Source organism: Grus americana, chromosome 1, assembly GCF_028858705.1.
Source record: "Grus americana isolate bGruAme1 chromosome 1, bGruAme1.mat, whole genome shotgun sequence".
NCBI lineage: Eukaryota > Metazoa > Chordata > Aves > Gruiformes > Gruidae > Grus > Grus americana.
The window spans coordinates 153,608,493-153,633,586 of NC_072852.1; the positions used below are offsets into that span (position 1 = coordinate 153,608,493).

Here is a 25,094-nt window from a genome sequence, read left to right on the forward strand (position 1 = left end):
TGCCAGTCCTAACCACAGTGAATAGCCCCTGGAGAGCTGAGAGGTTTGTGGGTTACACCCTCTAGCGTTCATTTTACGCAGAAGGAGGAGGGCACATCGCATGGAGGGGCTATCTGAAGTTTCCTGTGTTTTTGAGAGCAGTTACGCAGAATATGCAGTGATGTCACATTTTGTGCCCCAGAAACCTGGCATAACAGTGACCTTGTTAAACCTGAACAAATGCATAAGAAGGCCATGCAGGTGCACGTTGGTCCCATCACCTCAACCACGAGCATCAAGCCAAACACTGAGTAAACAACATTGGACACCGAGATGAGACTCCTGTAGAACATTGCTGAGGTAGGGCAGGTTCCATGCACACTCTTCACAGAAGCTGAGGACTCAATGCACGACAAAGTAATGGACTGATAGCACATGTATAAACTAAACTGACATAAAATAATGAAAAAGGCAGCAGTACAAGTGGGTATGGGTCAGCAAAACTTAGCTGCAAGAAGCCAGCAACTTCTTCGTCCAAGTCTCTGACCTCCGTGACATTGATGCATATGCAAGATGGAAAAAAGAGACGTGCCTTTGTGTACAGTTCATTGTGGTTAGCCTCTCATTACTATGAGCATGAGTAAGAACTTGCTGTGGAGTCTCATCAAAACAAGTCTTTGAAGGCTTCTTATAAAAAAATAATCCCCAGTACAGCACCATAGAGACCAATAGCTCACCTGCAGAGGTATGATACCGTGTCATATGACAGAACAGAAAATGACAAAATGAGCACTGATCCATTAAACAGATTGCTCCTGACAGGGCACGACATTACAGCAGAGCCTTTTAAAGAGCAAATTCATGTAATCATGTCTAATTAATTGGTCTGAAACAAGAGACTGACAAAACTTACAGTTGCAGCTAAGCAAGATTCTCAGTTAGCCACACCATCAGAATCTATCACGACTCGTTGGTCAGATAAGACCAAGAGCACCACACTGGAGAGAGCAAATCAAGGATATCTCAGTATGGAGTAGCTGGATCCAGTGTTTCAAGTGACACACACATTTTGTGATCACAGAGACATGACATGAAGGATCACCCGTTTACAACCTACAGGAACAAGGATATGTCACATCAGGGAACCGCAGAGGCAGTTAAATCCTGGATGCACTTACTTATAACTGCGGACACTTCTTTCCTAAATTTAAGAATATCCTCTGTCAATCCACTTGCTCTCAGGGCCACATTCAGGGCATCTACTTTAAGAAGGTTATTTAAGCATCAAAATGCCAGATCCTGGGAAGGTGGTTCAGGGCACACAATGCTGTCAGGTGGGAGAGGTCAGCATCTTCAATGATGAAGCAGTGCCTTGGCCTGTGGGGTGAATTGCAGCTCACCGACAGCAAACACAAAGCCGTGGATTGCACCTGAACCAACACACGGTCCTGAGCAGGAGCGCTGTGCCCTGATTTGGAGCTGCATGTATAGAGAGGGCAAAAATTCTACTAACAAACCTACGCCTGCTGTTTTCTTGCTGGTACAGGATGCTTCAGAAATGCCAAGCTACTAGGAAAAGATGAGGACGGGGCTTTGGGCAACCTGGTCTAGTGGAGTGTGTCCCTGCCCATGGCAGGGGGGTTGGAACTAGATGGTCTTTGAGGTCCCTTCCAACCCAAACCATTCTGTGATTCTGTGATTCTGTGTGGAGGGAATTCAGGCCATCTTGCTCCAGATCCCTAAAGGGCAGCCTATGCCTTGAATTTGATGTGATCCAGGGACAGAAACCCAGGGAAGAGGAAAGAAAAAAGAGCCACGAACTGGTGAGGCTGGCAAGAGGTTACTTTCACCTTGCCTGGTGGAAGCGAGACGAAAACTGCAGATGTAAGAAGAAGGTGTTTGAAGAGCCAGAGGAGCGACGCATTGGCAAAGCTCCTGCAGGAGGTGTCTGAGGGAGAGAAAGAGATGGCAACAATTAAGGGAGCTGTGGCAGCAGGAGTAGGCAGTGGATTTGTCTTGATGATTTAGGAGACAAAGGAGATGGGAAGGTATTTATAGAGGCAAGCAGGGCTGGAGAAGGTATTTTCAAAATAGAGGTTGCAAGAACAAGGTTACTGTGCTTGTGTCTCTGCCACTGAGTCATTGCGACAATTTCCCCATCTGTAAAACTGAGATAATAATACTTACCTATCTTACAGAGGGAGGGGAGTGTGTTGTGAGGATTAATTAGCTAAGGTTTGTACAGCACTCTGAACATGTAGAGAGCGATATAAGTGCTTGGTACTAAGATTATTATTAATATGGAAGAAATAAGCTAGGGTGGGGGTGGAGAGCGAGTGAGCAAGCTTTTAAAAGATAAGAGGAAGGAAGTAACAAGAGGATGACAGAGAATGGGAAGGGATGGGATTAAGGGACAGTTTCTTAAATTAGAGGTAAACACGGGGAGACTTTACAGGAAGCTTAAATGAAGGAAGAAAGTGTTAGGAGCAGAGCTGTTAGAACTGGAGGCCTATGAGCTCTGATATTATTCTCCTCTCATTTTCTCCTGTTTTGTCAGCTTTACACCACACTGTGGGATTTTTTTGTCTTCCCAGAAGTCTTTATATAGAACATTGACTGCAAGTAAAATAAACGCAAACTGTCAAACTCGAGCTTTACCTCCGGCACTACAACTCTCACTAAATCAATGAGTTGTAGGTCTGAAACCAGAACTTAAAAAATAAGTAGTTTCCTATTTGTGCTATTTATGCAACCCTATCTCCCCTCCTGCTGGTAAAACCGTAAGAAAGAAAATCAACCTCCCTCCCAACACTACTGTTAAAGATAGAAAAAAAAATCAGTATTTTTAGCAGGTCTACAAAACACAAAACTAAGTCATTTTATATCTCCTTCTTTCAATGAGGCAGATATCCTATTTGCCAAGGGATTGTGACAGGTTGTCTGTGATGGAAATTTTAAATAGAGTGGATGTTGATCGAACAGGGAACAACTCCAGGATGTTCTGTGGTCTGCTTCTCCAAGGCAGTGAGTGAGCAACTGCAGTGGTCACTCTGGCTTTTGTTATCTCCAAATTTATAATGGAAAACTATATTTCCCTCTGCCAAACTCCTGGCTTCTATTTTGTGAGAGACAAATTACAAAATAACTGAAGTTGTTCTGAATTTTACCCAGAATAATCAGACAAAAGAGTTGGGGATACACCCTCTGTTCACCCAACAAAGGAGAAACAGTGCAAAATCTTTTAACTAAGACAGGCAAAACAGACTTCAAAGTCAGTGTACTTACAGTGCTTATTTCAGCCTAATAAAAGCAATGTTATTGAAACAGATTGTTTTTCTTACAGACAACTATGTCCTCAGCCCTTCTTCGGGGATCATTGACTAAAGCTAGTGTGGTTCTGGGTGTATCTTTTGATTCTCTTGGTAGCAACAAGTGGCCTTTTAGTTTATTATCAGGTTCATTACTTTGTATAACTGACTCCATGCATATGGTCCTATTCATAAATTTAAGGAGACACAATTTCAAAGAACTAGCTCATTTTTCTGCTGTGCCCATGTCCACAGAAATAACTAGTGGATCAGGATAGGGTAAGCAGTCACTAATACAATGAACTTTTGCTTACCAAGGGGGCTGGCTGAAGCAGAGAGAATCTTTTTTATAAAGCTGAAAAATAAGCTTATTTCTGAAAAATAAGTCCAAAAGCCCAAATACGGCTTCCATTTGCAGTGACATCTGATGCTGGTAGCTCGTAGGTGAGGGGTCCGAAAGAGCCTCAGAACTCACCTTCTGGCAGTGAAGATCCCTGAAGGCTCTCAGGCTGGTTGTCTCCAATGTGAAGGCTGTTCCCATTTGAAAATATGGTCCTAATATACCAGGAGAACACATCAGAGCTCAATGTTGGAGCAAATGCTCATTTGTCCTTGGAATGTGATGAAATCCAGTGAAGTAGAAAAAAGGGAGGCACTTGGTTGCCTGTGAACTCTCCTGAGAACAGTGTGAAAACACCTTGTACAGTTGTACTGACAAGGTTATAGGGGCATTTACTCTAGTTTATTTAGGATGTTGACTACAGAACTTCCTGGCTTTCCCTTTTGGGTCCAGGTTTTTAACAATTTTCTTCCATAGTTAATTATATATTTCAAATTAAGTATGCTTTTAGCAAGGTCATGTTCTGTCTTACACTAATAGAACAAAACACACTATTTAAATATTCAAGTGAACAAAATGTCTAGTAGCAACAAGGACATGAGGGTGACCTGGCTGTATAGCATAAGTGAATGCAGAGATTCATCAAAAAGTTTGCATACGCTCCTAGAAAGGTGTCCTCTTCCAATAATTGCAGTCATAGCCTACCACTACCTAAGTGACACTTACTCATTTGGATAACTACATCAATATTGCCAGTCTCTTAGCCAGTGGTTTGCATGAGAGACAGCTTACCCCTTCATGGGTGGCGTGCGTATTGCTGCCCTGTCTGGAAGAACAGTAGATCTCTGGGCAGATAAAAGAGTGGCAACGTGGTGCTCTCCTACTCCCTCCCTTCCCTTGCTTTGGGCTGAGAAAGGCATTAATGCTCCTCACACAGGTCATAAAGTTGGTTTTTTTTCTTGAGGAACTGCCAGTGTGGTTATCCAAGCATCGTTTCAGCCTTCAGACCCCCATTCTTAACTTAGACCTTCATTTGGCTGTTGCATAGCCCTTACTCTGTTACTTTAATGGGCCTAATACCTAAAAGGCAATTAGCAGCTATACTATTTTTTGCAAAGGAGACTTGTTGTTGTTGTTATTATTATTATTAATACTGTCAGGTCCACCCATCTCAGGGGTTTATAACATCTGCACAGCATTTCAATGACAAAATGCAACCCAGAGAGTGTTTCCCGGACATTATAAAATCTGCACAGTTCTTCAAAGACATTGTGATGTCTCGGAGAGACTTCACAGCTCTTCCAACAACTGAAGTTTTAAAAAGAGGCCAGAAATTTGTGAAGGTAATGCAGAATAAGAATTCTTGGTGAGACCTTGCAAGTAAAAAAATTGAGGGTTTGTCCATGTGAGGAAATTAAGTGGCAGAACTATGGCAGTATAATTATAATGCTGCAGCAGCTACTGCTTGTGTAACTCTCTGTGTTCCTGCACAGACACTATTCTGGAATAAAAGTCTTTTTTTTTTTTTTTTTGTCAGTAGACCTTACACTGCTTTGGAACTGACATAAACTCTTTCTGCCTCATAATCACTCGGCCCCCTACTACTGAAATCAGCCTTCCATTTTCTCCTTTGTGCAAATGCCCCTTCACCAAATTACACTTTCGCAGCACAACCAATGACTACAGAAAATGCCTGCAACTACTAATTATAGGCAAAAAAACCCCAACCAAAAAACCCCACAAAAAAACTCAACAAAGAACCTGACGTGGTAAGGGAGTGTGTGCAAAAGAGTGACAGAAGGCCCGAGCCAGTGCTACCACGTGTAATGTACGGTAGGTAGCGAGGGGAACAGTAAGGTGACATCTGAGCAAGAAAAGAAATTGCTGAGCTCCATCAGATGATCTGAATTTCCTTTCCTCATTTTTCTGGGCTTTGCCAGTTTATCGTGCGTGGTACTCGCAAATGAGCCCTAACAAAGTTCGGTGCAGTGATGTGAAAGAGAAGCAAGACATGGCTTAGAAAGAAAGCCGGGGCAGTTCAACACGGCGCCTTCAGTGCGTGAATTTCAACTGGCTTTCAACTTAGTATTTCAGGAAACTTTAAGAGAAAACAGATTGAAGTATTTAAAGTGCATATAAATCACAATAAAAATGTGAACACTTTTTCAGTTATCTACTTGATGAATAGTAAGAAGGAACAATATTAAGCTGGAAGCTTAAAAATTTAATATGGGATAATGCAGAAGCAGGTTTGGTTCAACTGGGGATCTGATATTGTAATAACCAAACAAAAATGGAACTTGAGTGGTTTATACCTGTTATCAGAACTCTTCAGGTGAATGGAGGTCTTAGTAAGAGGATATACTTTTTATGTAAACTGCGTAGTCTTCTGATAAATGTTTAATATTAACCTTATCTAAAATTCTAATAAAATAAAACATACAAGGACAACATCTACATGAAGTACTTCAAGTTGCTTTTACTGTGGCTCTAAGAAACAGTTTATATTGTGTTGGATATCACAGAACCCTGTTTAATAAAAAAATGGGAGTCGGAGTCACATAAATAAAAAATGTGAGTCAGTGTTACATTAAATAAAAGATTCTGACTCACTAGATGAAACCTGCCACAATACACTGTACGGACTGATCCACCAGTGCACATCTGCCTGGAAAGCACACCAGACCGTGGGCTCTGTCCTACAGACGCTGCTTTAACAGAAAGCTTTTCTCATTTCAAAGTTTATATAGCCCCAAACTTTGTATGCTTGACAGGAATGGGACAATAATGAAAACTAAATGCCATATCTAAAGAAGATCCCCACAAATATTTATGTTTTAAGACATCTTACTTTTGATATGGTTTTAGGCTTATATACTTTTTCTTCTAAAAATGCTCAAATAATTAAGTTTATTAGTAAGAATATTAACCAAACAGGACTATTTAAATATATATTGCAGAATTTTCACTAGAAGTGAGTTCTTAGTAAGCTGAAGTTCACCTCTTTGTGTTGATTTTGCATGCTGCTGTTATAAATCCCACGACGCCACCATTCCTCTATCCTACTATTGCTAAGTCTAAACTTGTTGGCAGGAAGGTGCTTCTGTCACGCAGCCGTTTGCAGCACCAGTGCTCAAGCCAGCCTGTGCAACCAAATGGTCCCCACTGCTGGGAACTTCGGAAATTCTCCAGTATCTCAGCTTTTGTAACCGCCTCACCACTAGGAATGCTACACATTGTTATGTACCAGTTAGTCTGTGCATTCCCCTTACCACAAGATTGGCTAATGTAGAAACAATTTTTTTTTTTTTTTTTTTTTTAAAAAATCCAGACTTGACCACATCGTTAGAAAAATAACGAAGGCCCTTGGTGACAGAATAAAATCAAGTTTAATGTAGCTATCCCAAGGTTGAATCTAAATGGTCTTTTTTTCTCCACCTCTTTATCTTTCTGCCAAGCTGTTCACACTTAATTTGTACAGAGCAGGATTTAGTCTGATGTATACTCCATTTCCCAGACTAGTTTAGTCAAATAGCCACCTCGTCACCTACATCCAAGCAACTGTTTCACAACAACAGATACCCTGTGGCCAGTCAGCAGAGAAATCCTTAGCATATGGTGGAAAAGAGCTGCTGAAGCTGCTTCAAAAGGAATGGATTAGCAGATAGCACATCGGTAAGGTCGCTCAAAGAAACAAGCAGCGAAATGCATGGGAACATGAGAAGCTACTGGGTTGTACCAGTTGTTCATCTAGTCCTATATTTTGTCTCACCAGCAAAAGGAGATGCCATTCAGGGACAGCACGTGAGCCTAGTCGTTATTTGCAGTACTCTTTTGTACTCCCTTAGCACACAAATACTTGTACCAGGGGTTTTAGAGGGCACCTCCCTGTTTTTTATACCTCTTTATGGACTTGTCATCCATGAATTTTTCTGACTCTTGTTTTGAAGACCCTCTTAGGGTCTGCCTCCAAAACCTCTTGTGGCAGCAAGTTCTGGAAGTCCACTATCCAGTGGGTAAAAAGAACTGCCTCTTCTTTGTTTTAAACCAGACTCCTACTATTTTCACTGAGTAGCCTCTACTTCTCATACTGTGGGATTTCATAGAATCATAGAACAGTTTGGGTTGGAAGGGACCTCAAAGATCATTTAGTTCCAACCCCCCTGCCATGGGCAGGGACACCCTCCACTAGACCAGGTTGCCCAAAGCCCCATCCAGCCTGGCCTTGAACACTTCCAGGGAGGGGGCGTCCACAGCTTCTCTGGGCAACCTGTGCCAGTGCCTCACCACCCTCACAGTGAAGAATTTCTTCCTAAAGAAGAAATTCTGTGAACAACAATTCTTCATTATCTATCAGCTTTGTGGTGGAACTTCACTCATCTGCCACCTTCCCCCTCTCTTCTCCAAACCGAAGAGAGGTATGACTTCAGTTTATTACACAACTCTTGATTATTCACATGATCAACAACACCTGTGTTGCATGTATTTTATTTTAGTAGAGCATTTTGAACCTCGTGTAATACAATATTCTAAGCATCTTCAAGAAGCCTCAATTAAAAAAAACCCCACATCAGTCATAATGTTCATATTTCTCTCCACTTGTAATGCTCAAGCATTTCAATCTATTATTAAAGTGTTCATAGAAACAATGTTTATGTTGTGGGATTTGAGAACAGGTAAGCAATCATGAAATTAGGGACTGTAGTCTTATGTGTACGGAAGGTAAGGAAAAACCTAAAATTGTAAGGTCATGTGGAGCCCCTCTGAGGACTAGCCCCTCAGGATCAGGAAAGGCAATGGGGATTAAGACACAGCTGAGGATGAAAGGCCTGACTGCTTTTGACTTTTAGTGAGATCTGGGAGCCTAGCTGTCCCCTTCCCTAGAAAAAAAATCCATCAGCATATCATTTCCAGACTTGAAGTATCAATTTAAGTACATTTTAAGCATCATCACAATATTGCTGCAATGTAACTTCTTGGTGTGACTTTTCTTTCAAAATGTATTCTAAAATATGGAAAATTTTGAATAGAATTAATGAATATATGTCTTCCTCTGCATCATTATACCATCTGCCGAAGGTATCTCCTTTCCTCAGGTAGGTAAAAACCTACTTTCACAATCCTCAAACCAACCAAAGCAAGGTATCTCATCCCATTTTTCTCTTTTATACCTACTATTGTAGTGTATTTCCACAGAAATACTTAGGATATCATTACTGGTAACACAAATGTCTCTGAGAGGTATGTTCTGTGAAGTCTGGGGACTAAGGTCAGGACACCGCTTACTTCAACATCCACGTCTCCACATGTGCAGCTGAGTAAATCAGGCACTTATGCACAGACTAGTTTTTTCAGCCCTTTCCTTGCTTGTCTCATAACAGTTGTTTAAAAATGTCCACTCGCAGGGTGAAGTGTTTTACGTCTTATGTTTGACTGAGTACTGGAAAGCAAAGCGGACCAATTTCCTGATTCAACCCTTCAACTGCAGCTACAGCCAGAGGGACCTGCCTGGCCCCTCTTTTTCAGCCTTTTCTGCCCTCTAAAGACCCAATAAACACAACCAGCTGAGCATGGCTGGTCCTTTGCCCTGAGTATCAAAGGAATAATCACACCCTAACTCCTCTTGTGTCTTGCTCCCCTTCCCATGCTCTTTGCATTGTAATTCCCTGGCTTTCTGACCTTTGCCTCTGACCTCCCTCTAGCTTTGCCCTTCAGCTTGGTACCACCGTACCCAGCTTCCTGTCCTTTGGCTTGGCTTCTGATCCCAGTTCTTGCCTAGATGCTTGCCTTGTTTACCTTTACTTTTCTATTGCCTGACTTTGACTTGCATTGCTCTTGCTGCTGATTGGGTTCTACACCCAACTCTAGCTAGATCCTGACTAAGGTATTGATTACTTGTTAAAGCCCCCAAAGAAGATAAACTTCCTTCTTGCTCTCCTTCTTTCTTTTTGATACGCTAGGAATATAACTCTCTGCTTTCAAACTGAGATAGGAATGATCTGCTCTTTGTGTCTGGGAAGCGAATATTTCTTTCTTTGCATGAAGTTGTATGTTTCATACGCAGCTCTCAAATCTGGAGGGATGAACACATGCCCAGCCTTTAACCTTTGACCCATGCTTCTGCCAGAAATTGTCTGGCCAATGGAGCTTAGCATCAAGTATCTTGACAACAGAGAGGTATTAGTTCAAGTGAAGACTTGCATTAATATGCCACCTTACAGGCATTAATCCAGGAATGGATGCACTGATGACTTTTTACCCTGAGAGAGAGCTAACTTAAACAGTATTCCCAAACTGTGGAAGGGTTTTTTGATCACATGTTCACAAATGCCTGTTTGAAAGCTTTGAGAAAACTGCTAGCATGTGAAGCAGGACCTACCATGTCACACAACCATAAATGTTTCTGGCTTTGAGGCAGTAAGAAGGATCAAGCTCACTGGATCACATTCTGCCTTTTTCTGCACCCCGGCAACACCGGTGATTTCATAAAGTGGCAATCAAGAGAAATGTTATAAATGCCATTTATGAATGTACAGTATATCCTTGTGTACAGTCTATATCCCCATTCAGGAATACATTCAAGCAAGTACTTGAGCGCTTTCCTGACAAGGGATAATTTCCAACCAGGGCCTCTGTGCACATCAGCTCTTTTGCTAGGGCAAGAGTGAAAGCTAAGATTATCTTAAAAGTTCACTTTAATTCTTCATTTTCACATTGTCAGTTTTCTGAGGAACCCAATCCCCATTAAGCTACACATCTTCCATGTGTGGCTTAACAGTGATCTTTTTTTTTAAACAGCAAAACTCTGTCCTCACTTTTTTTTTTTACTGCTACAAAGAGGGAAAATATCTTTTCCTTTTTTTTTTTTTGTTAAAAAGGGTTTAAAATTTGGTTTTGTACAAGGTCAAGAAAAAGGGAAAATGAAGTGGCAAGTCCAACTCCAATTTAAGCTTAGCTACAAATTTAACTTGGTGATTACTGGCATCCAGAAAAAAGAACTCCCCAATCACGTACGCACATCACATATATCAGTGGTTGTAAGGTTTTTTTGGCAGACTGACACTTGTCAGATTCTGCAGGATCATTGTCCTTCAAACAAATATCAGGACCTGTTCCTGCTGATGCCATGCTCCTCTCAGAACACAGCTCTGGTGACCCACTGCCTGTCTTGAATAACAAATAAACCTTACAGCAAGAGAAGAGCTTCTGTAATGAAAAGCGCTATATAAAGACTTACAAAACTGCAGGTTGATCATTCTCTTCATCTTTGGACTTCATTCTCCCACTGCTAACCCATGCTTAACTCTTTCGTATGTCTTTTGACCTTGCTCCTCAGTTCTCTTTCCCTTCTCTCCCACTTCCAGCTCAGTAACAACGATTTCTTAAGTCCTTCTCTCTTGCCAGGTATTCACATACAACATTCGTGGCTCGCATTAATGGAATACGTGCAGCAGCAACACTATTTGCACAGATGTAAGAGCTCTACCTTTCAGCAGCAAGAGTTAACAGTTTTTCCCTCCATCTATCATCTAAGTTGTTTTTACAAAAACAACTAATGTCTTTCTTACCCAGGAGTGCAGCTGACCTCTGCACCCAGATTCACAGGGAAGAACTTCCTCAGCTAGCATGCCCCCCTACTCAGCTCCCAAATTGCATACAAACTGGACAAAGAGAAGAAGCCTGTCATCCCTCTGCTCACCCCAAACTCATCAGTCATCAGCCACGACTTAGTGGAGCAGGTGGAAGACACAAACTGGAACAGAAAAGGTGATGAAGGAACTTCCCTGACTCAATGATGGCCTGCCTCAGCTATAATCTCCAACAGATTCTTTCGAGTTCTGTGTCCCCACTCAGCACAGATATGCAATGGCTGTTGACAGTGGCCTGTAGATAGGCTCAAACATTTAACAGCCTGGAGCACACCATGGTGGAACCTGCCTTGCTTCAAAAACTGTCAGTGTGGGAACAGAAAGGTCTTATTCTCAAGTAATGCTTATACATACTGGAGCTCTGAAGTAAATGATGGCATCAGATGAAAAATTGGACATGTCCCAGCAATGTGCGCTTGCAGCCCAGAAAGCCAACCATATCCTGGGCTGCGTCAAAAGAAGTGTGACCAGCAGGTCGAGGGAGGTGATCCTGCCCCTGTACTCCACTCTTGTGAGACCCCACCTGAAGTACTGCATCCAGCTCTGGGGGCCCTAGTACAAGACAGACGTAGACCTATTAGACCAGGTCCAGAGGAGGGCCATGAAAATGATCAGAGGGCTGGAGCACCTCTGCTATGAGGACAGGCTGAGAAAGTTGGGGTTGTTCAGTCTGGAGAAGAGAAGGCTCCAGGGATACCTTATAGCAGCCTTCCAATACATAAAGGGGGCTTATAAGAAAGATGGAGTGAGATTTTTTACCAAGGCCCGAAGTGACAGGACAAGGGGAAACTGTTTTAAACTGAAAGAGAGTAGGTTTAGATTGGACATAAAGAAAAAATTGTTTACAATGAGGGTGGTGAGGCACTGGCACAGGTTGCCCAGAGAAGTTGTGGAGGCCCCATCCCTGGAAGTGTTCAAGGTCAGGTTGGATGGGGCTTTGGGCAACCTGGTCTAGTGGAGGGTGTCCCTGCCCATGGCAGGGGGGTTGGAACTAGATGAACTTTAAAGGTCCCTTCCAACCCAAAGCCGTCTATGATTCAGTGATTCCAGGTGCCTTTGCATACAGGGGGGCATTTACACAGCACTGAATGTGGGTCAATGTCCCCACACACCAAAGTGAGGGAGAGACCTTGTGATGCTTGAGTATACAGTACAAATTCTCCTCACTTCAGCCACCCCACAGAATTTGCAGGAGGGGTATAAGGTTCATCCACTAACCGTCTCTAAAAATATGAAAAGTAGAGTACTCAGTTCATGATGGGATATCAAACGTGAAAATATGAGCAGGAAAAACAGCTTAGATTTTAATTTGCTTTGTTCCATGTGGACCTTTTCTACCTCCACTGAATCTAGAAGAAAGATTTTTTAAATGTAACCACCTAATTGGACAACAAATCTTGCTACTGTGGCTGCATATACATACAAATGGTGAGGTTATGGTGAAGGCTGATGCAAAAGAACCACAAAACCAAACCCCAGCACCTGGATCCCACTATCTTTTAGAACTTGGAGGTTTCATGCTTAGAAAAAAAAAGCCAATTTCTGAATAAAAAGAACTGAAAAGAGGGAATTACTTTATTTTGTTCCTCCTTGGTTAGATAATGAATATTTTACTCAACATGGGTCAGTGCTAATCTGTTCTCTTCTACTTTTGTACTTCATGAAAAACAATTTTGATAACTCACCAAAGACCCATGGAGAATTATAGAGTGTCCTCCATCCATCCAACTCTGTTTTTCACTATATGCTCAGTTTCTTCCACCTTTCCAATCCAAAAAGAAGGGGCTGGTGCTAAGCGTCCTCTGTTCTGCAGTCCTCAACAAAAATTCATGATGCGAACACCTAAAGGCCAAACTGCAGAAGTCTGTCCTCTGTTCTGACTCAAGCATAACTGTTGTTAACTTTTGACAAATTTGACTCATGTTTGTAAAATTTAAGGTATTTTCTTTTAAAATATTTAAAATAGCTTTCCTCCATGTAGGGCATACAAGATATTGGTATGTACCCACTTACGCTGGTAAACGGTGACGTGAAAGTGTAGTGCTGTTTGAGGTGGCAGGAATATGTCACTGATGGCTTTGTCATACATGAATAATATAGCCAATCCAACCTAATTTTGATAATATCATTATACTAAACCATGATATATCATTTTTATATATTCTGAGGATAAGTATTTTTTAGCTACATGTGCTATACAATTGAGCAAAAAACCCCACCCCTAAATGACATAATGACATTACTGAGGCTGGTTTCTGTGAAAATAGTACTTACAAAGTATAGCACAGTAGTCACTATATATTCATTCCCTCTCCCATCACTTAATTACATCACCCTTTAAGACAGACGTATAATGTAATTAGAGATTTGAACAGTTCACAGCCAGATCACTTAAAGTAACATTGTTAATGGGCTTTAGAAGTTCTCCCTTTAATATTGCCAGTGTTATAACTTCTAATTACCTTAATAATTAGGGCTGTGTCATTCATGATTGAGGTAACAGTTGCTAACGCTAATGGGTATTAGAGGTCTCTCACAAGGCATGTTTTGATGTTCTCATCCAGTTGCTTAGGGCAGGCAAGAGCTATTTGTCCTTAGAAACATAGTGGTTGCTATGTGGTGGCCTGGGCAGAGGCATCCTTACCAACCCCTTTAATATTGCCGCCACCACTGCTGTTTTCATTGAGGAGTGACTATATAAAATGCATTCACCGTGCACTACCCTTGAAATGCAAATGTGGCACCTATGGATGAAATCTGTTGAACTCTAATTGCTATTGTTGTTACTGCTACAAATAACAGCCTAAACTTGAATGTCAAACCTGACTGAAATTCAAAGAAATCCATAGGTAACCCTTCCCCATTCCCAACTCCACAAATTAGCAATGGTTAAGACTTTCCAAGTTTAAGATGACGCATTTGCTTAGACGTGCTTCATTGGGCATGTGTAATTCAGAAGAGTAGCTACAACTAGGTTAAAGCCAAAAGGAAAGCAATCGGGATTTGCAGCTATTTTGTCTAGAAATAAGGCTAATATCACCTTTCAAGTACGTCTCTTCTAAAAACTTCTGACATACGTATACTAAACCCAAGTCTTTTATGAAGAATAAGAGTCAAAGGTTCCTCTGTATTTGGCTGAAAGTAGAAGTTCAGAGACACCAGCCTGCTTGTCGGCCATGTTGCGCTTTGAGGCTTAAGAGTGTGGTCACGGGTGAGTGAAGAACTCAGGCTTTACTCTACTGGCTTCCATACCCCAAGTTAATCAAGTTTTGTGTAACTGGAGACCAAATCAACCTATCAAACACAGGTAGAAAGAAAGAAAAGACAACTTTGTTGGACAGATATTCACCAAACTGGTTTTAAGAATCTAGTCAGTGCCTGAGGACTGAGGACAGAATGAATTCTCTTTACTTTGCTCTTTGGAGCTTTATTACACTGTATAATATGACTGTGATGGAAAATCTTAAACCCCCAGGGATGGGGGGAGCATTTATTTCTTAGATCTGCTTGTTTTCCAGACTGATTTCAACTGATTTCCTGACTCAGGTTAAATTACACTGAACAGGTAAAAGGGCAACTCTGTGATGCACAGAAGAATGCCCTGGGGATAAAAAAAAGATTGATTCATCCCAGTCCCACTAAATAAACCCAGGAACTTAACATTTATTAGACTGGACATGAAGGACATACTCATATAGATAAGATACACATGGTAAATTAGCCCTTTAAAGTACAACATTGAAATCAATACACTACACAGACACCACAAAGACACTCCCATTCCTCTTCATCTAAATTAAAATCTAGGTAAAAAACCAAAAAAAAAAAAAAAAGAAAGAAAACAAATCCCAAACTCACATATCTACTTGAGCAACAAGTGTGAAAATTTCCCTCCCTCATCAGGTAAATATATAATGCGCTCATGGTTGAATCAGATTTAATTTCTACAGACTTCCAATATTAGTTTGGCAAATATCCTTGCTCCTTTTGTGTCCCTTTTCAGTGAAAACAAAATAAAAATAATTATAACAGTAATACCTTTGTCTGCCTTCACCTGAAAAATATTAGATATACTCCTTCACATACAAATACAATCTCAAGGAAAGAATTCCTATTGGGAGTGATCATATTTCCTGTTCACTACAAGATACAATTCCAGGATTCAAAAATCCCTATATGCAAGTAATCTTGAAGATTTTTAGATGAGCAAGTGTCTGTATGCATGAATATTCACATACATATATATATGTGATCATTTACAGTGTATATGCATATATATGTGTGTATACACAGACAAACACACTGTGACACCAGTGTCAAACATTTTGATCATACATTCCTAAAAGTTTTCAGAAAATCTTTACCAGTCATTTGGATACAAATCTATTTCATTAAATTTCAGAACTGTCAGTTATGCCCCTAAAGAAAAGACAAAAGCTATTAGATCTTAGCTCACCTGAAACTATGCCAAGATCATTTAAGGAGCATGAAGCTACTTGTAATGCAACAGAAACAAACAGAAACAGCAAGTAATTCAAACTACTCGATGCAATATTTACAAAGATGTCAATCTTAGACAAACAAGCCGAACAAGGAATACCTGTACACATACTGTCATAGATGAACTCTGCACTAGATTTCCAGGTACACTAACGACATCAGCTATTTATGGGCCTTTCACTCCGTATTACTGTTATATTAAATGCCCTAAGAATTTCTTATATACATAATCCTATGTCATAACTATATGTATATTAATGAGGGTATGCATATAACTCTGTATTAACTCTTTATGCTTGCATTTTAGAAGAACATTTAATGCAAGTACTTCTGCTAGACTCAGACAAATGAAAGAAAGTAACCTGGCGACCCCAACTTGGCAAAATACAGGCCCACACCATATGGAAGAAAAACATCTTTTAGCTCTTGTACTAGAAAAACTTTTATCTTCTTTGTGCACCAGAAGGGGACAAACCCAGCCACTCCATGGAGTAGAGGACAGCATACTGGGGCTACCTTTCCTCTAACTTATAGACGCATGTTCTTTTCTGTCGTGACTCTTCCACTGAGAGCTACTACCATCTGGGAAAAAGTCCTGCTGCACCAGTCCCGTGCCCTGTGCAGTTGGGCTGGCATCATATGCATGATATTGAACTTATAGTACACATGCTACACAATAAATACATATTTTTGTTGCCTGGAAAAATTCTCCCTCAAAAGGAGCAGTAGTTGGACATTAATAATTAACCTGTTACTATTGTATAGAACATTGGAGTAGCAAAGAAGAAAAAGCAGAATACCCATTTTCAACTTTAAAAAAAATTATTCTGTGTTGTGGGTAAAAGCTCATGGTTAACCTGGACGGGTTAATTCAATTTTTTAATATTGCACTGTATGGCTGGAAAGTAATGCAGTATACTATACACATTCTTAAAATTACCTGTGAATAAAGGACAGGTAAAGGCAAGGAAAGGAATATGATGAAAGAGAGCCAAATTCAGGCCATCTCTATGCTGCCTAAATCTTAGCTTAAGCAATCAACAGGGGCAGGCTTTATTACACTGAAATCAGATGCCTCCACCTGAATTATCATCTAGGTTTCCTCTGTATTCACTGGAGGGGAACAGGTACTTCTAAGGCACAATTCAGCTCATCTTCGGTGGATAGCCCAGAGAGGTTGTGGAGTCTCCATCCTCGGAGATATTAAAAACCTGACTGGATGTTTAAACCTGTTTGGATAGGTCAGGTGCTACACGTGTGCCTATTTCTGTCCACTGGCAGTAGAGGGAACTTGTGCCTGCCAGCTCTGCCCTGCAGACTTCTCACCAATGAGGAGAGCTCCTGATGCTGCCCCTTTCATAGAATCACAGAATGGTTTGGGTTGGAAGGGACCTCAAAGACCATCTAGTTCCAACCCCCCTGCCATGGGCAGGGACACCCTCCACTAGACCAGGTTGCCCAAAGCCCCATCCAGCCTGGCCTTGAACACTTCCAGGGAGGGGGCATCCACAGCTTCTCTGGGCAGCCTGTTCCAGTACCTCAGCACCCTCACAGTGAAGAATATTTTCCTAATATCGAATCTAAATCGACCCTCCTTCAGCTTAAAGCCATTACCCCTTGTCCTGTCACTCCATGCCCTTCTAAACAGTCCTTGTCTGCCTGCCCTCAAACACCGCCTAGTACGTGACACCACACAGTCAAGCACTGCCTCTGTTTCAGACCGCAAAGCTCCCTAGATACACTGAGAAGCTCCCAGGTCTGGAAAAGGTTCATGTAGCTCTTAACTGTCCTCTTGAATGATCTGGGAGCAGGAAGGGATACGTGAAAAATCTGCCAAAGTCCGAAGAAGATATTTTCAGAGTAGACTGCACAACAGAACTGCTGAAGCCCATGCAAAGCACATGAGCCCTGATCATTTTAATTTCAAAAGGACAAGAATGGTGACCACTTTTTCACAGTGCTTACTCTACAAAAGCCAGTATTTTACCCTAGCTAGTGCGTACCTCAGAAATGGTCTCAGTAGCCTGAATCTCAAGTAGATGGTAGTATATAATGAATGAGATGCCTTTGTCTAGTATATCTTATGGATGTGCTCTAAGCTTTTTCTTTTCAAGGTGTGTGAAACTGTCTCACCTTGTGGAGACTCCACACAAAAAAAGAGCAGTGTCTCACCTGTGCACTCACAGGCTTTGTCTAGCTGTTGGGGTGTGTGCTCCACACTGCACCACACAGTTCTGGTGCCCTCAAGCCATCCAGATAGAGGCAGCGATTTTCAGCCAGCTGCATGCCTGTCCTTCCTTCCAGTGAAAACCAGGATGTGATGGGGATGAGCTACTGATATGAGCTAAGACAAATCTCTATAAATACTTGTTTAAAAAAACCCCACCAACCCAAGAGTAACATTAGTGTCAATGTCACACTTTGCCATCTGAGATGACAGGAGAAATATGTGACCTCACATCAAATGTGACACCTTCTCACCTACCCCAAGGAGTGAGATACAGCCAGAAGGTGCATCCAGATGCAGAACCAGAGAAACACCTCCAGGTCTCAAAGTACAGGCTGGGCAGAACGGCTTTTTCTGCCCACTCATCTCTCAATCAACAAGCTTTCTCTGCATCCAAGTCTTAACCCTGACATACTCATTTCCTCTGGCATCCCAGGTCCAGAAATAAAGAAAACAAACCCAAGGTAATTAACCTCATATTTCAAAAAGATACCAAATTTGTGCTTTCTATCAGAGGTAGCCAAAAGAATTAGAACAATTTTCAACCACTAAAATGTTTTACATACATTACGTACAAAGCCCACTGAAATTCTTTTATGTACACAGAGGATAAACATTTAAAAAATTCCATCAGTCTTTTCCTGGAAGAAGCAATGTTGGTTAAGAGCTTCCCATTAGGAAAAATGAGAATATCTGAAACTACCAATTCTGTTGACCAGAGTTGAGCTAAGAACAATATCTTCAAAATATATCTTTCTAAAAAAGCCCAGCAACATTTCTGTCAATGTTACACTCTGTCACTAGAGAGTAAAAGGAGAAAAAAGCAACCTCACCCCAAGCTATACTGTGATGTTTTCCCAACTCCTAAAAAGACACAGGCAATAATATGCCCTTCTGATATTAATATAAGCAGACCACCAGTTTTAATAGTGTTTAAGGTGAAACTACTTCACTCCATTGTCCTCATGCATCAAAAAATCATCACCGGAGTTACTAGAAGGCTGAACATCTGCATGTTTATGAAGAAAGGAGTGATGATTAAGATAAAACCATCCCCTTACTGATCTCAGGGCGCTCTTTCAGATTAAAAGAATAAAATTAAATAATATCATAACATTAAAAAACTCAGAGCTTGCTGAGGGTGAGTGAGTTCACAACAAGCACAAACACTGATAGCTATATCCATCCAACACATTCTTCACTGACAAATCACTATACCACAGGTGCACACATATAGATTAGCTTAAACATACTGCTATTTGCTATGTGCTTTCTATTTTTCTATTTATATTGTTCTCTTTTGAAGACGTATCACTTCATTAATAATTTCAAGATCTTTGAAGAACGTTGGAGAAGTGAACACTGCATATGCATGCTCATGTGGTATGTGAAAATGGTGTAGAAGTCAACTGCAATTCTACAGGTCTGTTTCCTTGCAAAGTTTTGGCAGTCCGTTGCTAAATAAAGCCCCATTTCTGCCCCTCTCTATCACACGCTTTAGCAAGTGCACTTTTGAAAAAATGAGTAATTGCATTTGAGTCAACCTGCATGCACTGAAGTTAAGCACCGCTTAAGTGTTTGCAGGATTAGGGCTTAAGCTTCCAATTATCCCTATTGCAGCTGTGTGACATAGACCCCAATGAATGCACTTCTCATCAGTTTTAATTCACATCTTCTCTTTTGGGGCAAACATGAGTAGAGGCTGAGTGGTGGTGTTGCTGTTAGGCCTACACACCTAATAAACCATAATATTTACTCTCATTATTATCTTCAATAATTGAGTTAGAGATTCACTATATGACCCAGTGATCATGGTATATGTGCTACCTCACTTAAGGAAACAGTCGAGTTTAAAATTCAAAATTGCATAACTAATTGGGTAACTAAATGGTATATATACATTTATATGTGTGTAGCAGGTTCAACAATATGTCACTGGAACAAAACCAGCAATTGCTAGGGAGGTTTCATGGCTGGTATTATTCAGAAGGTCATAGTACACTGTCTCAGGAGTCTCTGCTTACCTTAGAAAATACTGTCAAGAATTTAAGGCTGCATGGAAATTGTTATGTAGGCATTTTATTTGTTGTTAATTGCATAGCATTATTTTGTTCCGGTATCCCATGGAATGTGAACGCACACGATCTTTTAAAAAGGTAGCAATGGACAGATCTGGTTAGCATTGGGTGCCTCCAACATTGTTATTGACTAAGATGCAAATAATATGCACAATTTTGGCAATTGTTCACTAGCAAAAAGGTTCTTTCAATGGGAAAAGTCATCTTAGTGATTCAATACCACGGTTTTTTCCAACATATTAATTTTATTCATTATTTTAGTCCTACTTTTGTAAGAGAAGAGCTGCACACTCTCATTTAGGTTTTACCAGCATTTTAAGTTTTGTTGCAAAAATCTTTACTATGCTAAATAATTTAGAGTTAGGGATTGCTTTCAGTGTACATTCACCTGGAACACTATCTCCATGCCGATGATGCTTTGTGGATATAAGAGAAACCCTTTATCCCCAACCTCCAGCCAACATACACAGCACCATTACTGGCTCTGTTCAATAACTGCATGCTCAACACAGAGAGGAAAGGAGGACAAAGATGATTTTGACATACACCATACTGACACTCATATCCTAAAGCTGTTGGTATAACATATATCCTGTTTGAATTAAAAGCAAGCTTGATTTTTTTCCCCACCAATTAAGTCCTATGAATACTTAAAAAATACTACATTTTGTTTACCACTATACCCTTGTGTTGGGTTTGCATGGCAAGGTTTTGGTAGTGGGAGGGCTACAGGGGTGGCTTCTGTGAGAAGCTGCTAGAAGCTTCCCCTGTGTCTGACAGAGCCAATGCCAGCCGGCTCCAAGACGGACCCGCTGCTGGCCAAGGCCAAGCCCATCAGTGCCTCTGTGATAACATATTTAAGAAGGAAAAAAACAGTTAGGGAGAGCTTTTGCAGCCAGAGAGAGGAGTGAGAAGATGTAAGCAACTCTGCAGACACCAAGGTCAGTGCAGAAGGAGGGGCAGGAGGTGCTCCAGGTGCTGGAGCAGAGATCCCCCTGCAGCCCATGGTGAAGACCATGGTGAGGCAAGCTGTCCCCCTGCAGCCCATGGAGAAAGGATGAAGGGGTGTAGAGATTCCATCTGCAGCCCATGGAGGACCCCACGCCGGAGCAGGTGGAGGCACCTGAAGGAGGCTGTGGCCTGTGGGAAGCCCACGCTGGAGCAAGCTCCTGGCTGGACCTGTGGCCTTGTGGAGAGAGGAGCCCACACTGGAGCAGGTTTGCTGGCAGGACTTGTGACCCCGTGGGGGACCCACACTGGAGCAGTTTGCTCCTGAAGGTCTGCACCCCATGGGAGAGACTCACGTTGGAGAAGTTCGTGAAGGACTGTCTTCCGTGAGAGGGACTCCATGTTGGAGCAGGGGCAGAGTGTGAGGAGTCCTCCCCCTGAGGATGAAGAAGCGGCAGAAACACCGTGTGATGAACTGACCGTAACCCCCATTCCCCATCCCCCTGTGCCGCTGAGGGGGGGAAGGTTGAAGCCGGGAGTGAAGTTGAGCCCGGGAAGAAGATGGGAGGGGTGGGGGGAGATGTTTTAAGATTTGATTTTATTTCTCATTCCTCTACTCTGTTTTGCCTAGTAATAAATTAGATGAATTTCCCCTCTAAGTTCAGTCTGGTTTGCTCGTGACAACAATTAGTGAGTGATCTCTCCCTGTCCTTATCTCGACCCACAAGATTTTTGTTGTACTTCTTCTCCCCTGTCTAGCGAATGAGGGGAGTGAGAGAGTGGCTCTGGTGGGCACCTGGCCCCAGCCAGGGTCAACCCACCACAGTCTTTTTTGGCGTCCTCTCTCCACGGGTGCCTGTTCTTCTCCACGGAAATCTTTAGTAAAAGGCGAAAGATTTATACGACCTGAAGAGAAACCAGAGGCTGTAGCCTTATGTATAAATCATATTTGAAGCAGGGAAAACCAGGTACCCTACTGTAATTTTTGTTACTAGATACTGAGATAAAATAATTAAATAAGTATCTTGGCCATACTAACTTGAAAAATGCACAAACTCTTGCTGCTGTATTACTACTTGAAATTTAGTTCCATGTAAATAAGAAGCTGGATTCTTTTCCGATGGCAGTGAAACCAGCATTAGGTATGTCCTAAGAGACATCATACAACTATTAGAAATCACCAATACTTAGCAATGCTTCCTCAAAAAAGCAAATCCTAAGATTCTAAGGATCTGACTTTTTTTGCTTTACTTAAGGCTGTATTTTACATACCTATTGACATGGCCCCCTGCCAACTAGACGAGGCCACTGTCATCCAGTTGAATGGAAACCTGGACGCTGAGGATAAAGGTAAAGTTTGGTGCATGTCTGGTTGTCTTCGAGGATGGAGTCAGGGCATGGCCAGCATGCAGATGAAACCCAAGAACCTGAGAACACTTTGGAGCCTGATAATAAAGACATGGCCTACTCTACTGGAAGGTGTAATGGCCTTTCCTTGTCCCATCTTCCTCTAAGCAGGATTCAGGTCTAGTCTCAATGGGAAGTCTGAACTCCTCAGACTTTTCGGGTTTCTTCTTTGCAACGACCAGGGATAGCTACTGAAGCAAATGCCAGTGGGAACTCTTTTTACAGTTCCTTGCATTACAGATGTGTCAAAAGACCCCAAGGGACACTAAGTCCAACACTTTCCCTTCCTAGACAAGCAGCAAATGCTCCAGTGATTAAGTTTCCTGGTATTGTTGACTTACATGAAGATGACTGAGTTATGATGATATAATAGCATGTAACATGGTTGAGAATCAAGCTATGAAATTTGGATTCACATTCTTTCCTCGTTTGCCATGTGCCTGGCATAGTGTTTTCTGATCTTTACCCTTTTCCTATCCCTTCAGCTCCCAATCATACTTTTATTGCCCAACCATTTTTCAAAACACCTTTTTTCGTCCCTTGTTGCTTTCCCTGTGTCCTTTCCTCTCTGTTTCATTTTCTTCATAGAATCATAGAATGGTTTGGGTTGGAAGGGACTTCAAAGACCATCCAGTTGCAACCCCCCTGCCATGGGCAGGGACACCCTCCACTAGACCAGGTTGCCCAAAGCCCCATCCAACCTGGCCTTGAACACTTCCAGGGATGGGGCATCCACAGCTTCTCTGGGCAACCTGTGCCAGTGCCTCACCACCCTCACAGTAAAGAATTTCTTTCTAACATCTAATTTAAATCTACCCTCTTTTAGCCTAAACCCATTACCCCTTGTCCTGTCACTACACTCCCTGATAAACAGTCCCTCTCCAGCTTTCCTGTAGGCCCCCTTTAGGTACTGGAAGGCTGCAATTAGGTCTCTCATTCTTACTCACACTTACTTTATTCTAACAAACCTCTACATTTCTACTGTATGTGTTCCTCTGTTCTATACTGCCCTACACACACGCATCTCTATACATCATGTTGATCATTGTTCTCACCATTTGACATCCTGTAGCTTCCAGCCTTTTATCTCTAATCTGATTTTATCAACTTTTATAAAAATTGGGCACAATATAGGTAAACAATGTGAGCTATCTTAAGCAATAATTATTATTAAAAATGTTTAAAATATGCCACAGAAAAATTTCAAAGTATTACCTCGATATTTTTAAAAATTCCAGCATGTTCCATTTTTTGATTATAAAAATGCTCCAATCAGTAGTTGTGCCAAAACCACTGTATTTGTCATTACAAGTTTTAACAGGTTTGTAATAAAAATGGAATCTTAACAGCAAACTTTTGAAAATTGTAAATCTGGGGAAATTTTGACCAACACTAACCTAGAGAGTCTTAAAATTAAATGCTTGTATGCTATGTTAAAAACAATTAATTTAGTCTCAGAATAGGCTGATGAAACAGAGATTGTTTCAGTGGTGGGAATTTGAGACATTTGACACTTTCCAAAGTGAGATCTACAGGTTTACAGGTGCTTGCATTGGGTCATCGGATAGAGAATACCCATTTTCAGAAGATGGATACATTTTATAGTACATGGTAGACACTAATTTTTTTTTTTTTCTGGAATAGGATTTTGTTTCTATGCGTAGACACATTTATACCAACAAAGCCATCTTTTCTTTAATAAAGTATATTCTGTTTGGGGAATTAGTTTATGAACACTGACTAACGTAAGCAGCAGCTACACTCAGCTTGGCAACACAACTCACCAGGACACCCATCCCAGCAGACTTGTTCAAGTGTTGGTAAGATTTCTAAACAAACCAACAGTCACATTTCAGAACTCTCATCCAGGTTAAATGGAAAATTAAAGTCAGAGATTGGAATAAAATCTAACTCTCCTGGCTTTTAGTGGCATTTCTTTATCAAAGTCATGTGTTGTTGCAGCTCTCCATGCTAAGAAATGAACAACCATCTTATACCCTGTTATATTCAGTCTCAGCAAAGGAACCTAGGACTCAGCTGCTGGAAAGTGAGAAATACCCTTAAATCTTAACCCTGTGTGTTTTCCAGATAGTACACAGGAAGGCAGCAGAGAAGGGAAGTGTTCACCGATACCCAGGTACTGTTCTGTAAGCATAAAAAATTGTGGCAGACAACAGAAAAAAGTGAATACATTTTAATACTGAGGTGGAGAGAAGGAGCAAAGAAAATGAAAATGCACAACACAACTGATGACCTCTCACAACAGGTTTTCAGGTTGCTGCTACATAGGATGTATGTGGGGAAGAGAGAGGTGTACCTGCCTGGAGGGGTACAAATACACTAAGCTGTAACCTGCAGGCTTGTAGGAATATTAATGGCACAGTCCATCCCAAGAAAAACACTGTGAAGAAGTTAATAATTAGACAAGGATCTTGAAAAGAAAAAAAAAATTCTTCGTGCGTTTTTTTAATTTGAGTGTAAGCTGGTGCATAATGGAAACCAAAGCCAAGTAAGTGTTAACAGTAATTTTACAAAATTTCATCCTTTCTGAAATTTTCATGTTTTCTCTGCCCACTCTAAAGTGTATACTATGGATCTGACCAAATAACTCTTTTACCATTAGAGATGGATCTAATAGAGAGCTCTGTAAAACCTCTG

General features: G+C 41.3%; 1 long non-coding RNA gene and 1 other non-coding gene across 2 annotated transcripts in view; both read right to left on the minus strand.

Moving 5' to 3' along the window:
• Window positions 1–25,094, minus strand: part of LOC129199675 (uncharacterized) — a 427,470-nt gene that overhangs the window by 79,234 nt on the left and 323,142 nt on the right. The gene's annotated exons all lie outside the window — the stretch shown is intronic.
• On the minus strand, window positions 21,868–21,955 carry LOC129201999 (U5 spliceosomal RNA). Its single transcript, XR_008575579.1, has one exon. It is a non-coding gene; the product is annotated as a U5 spliceosomal RNA (small nuclear RNA).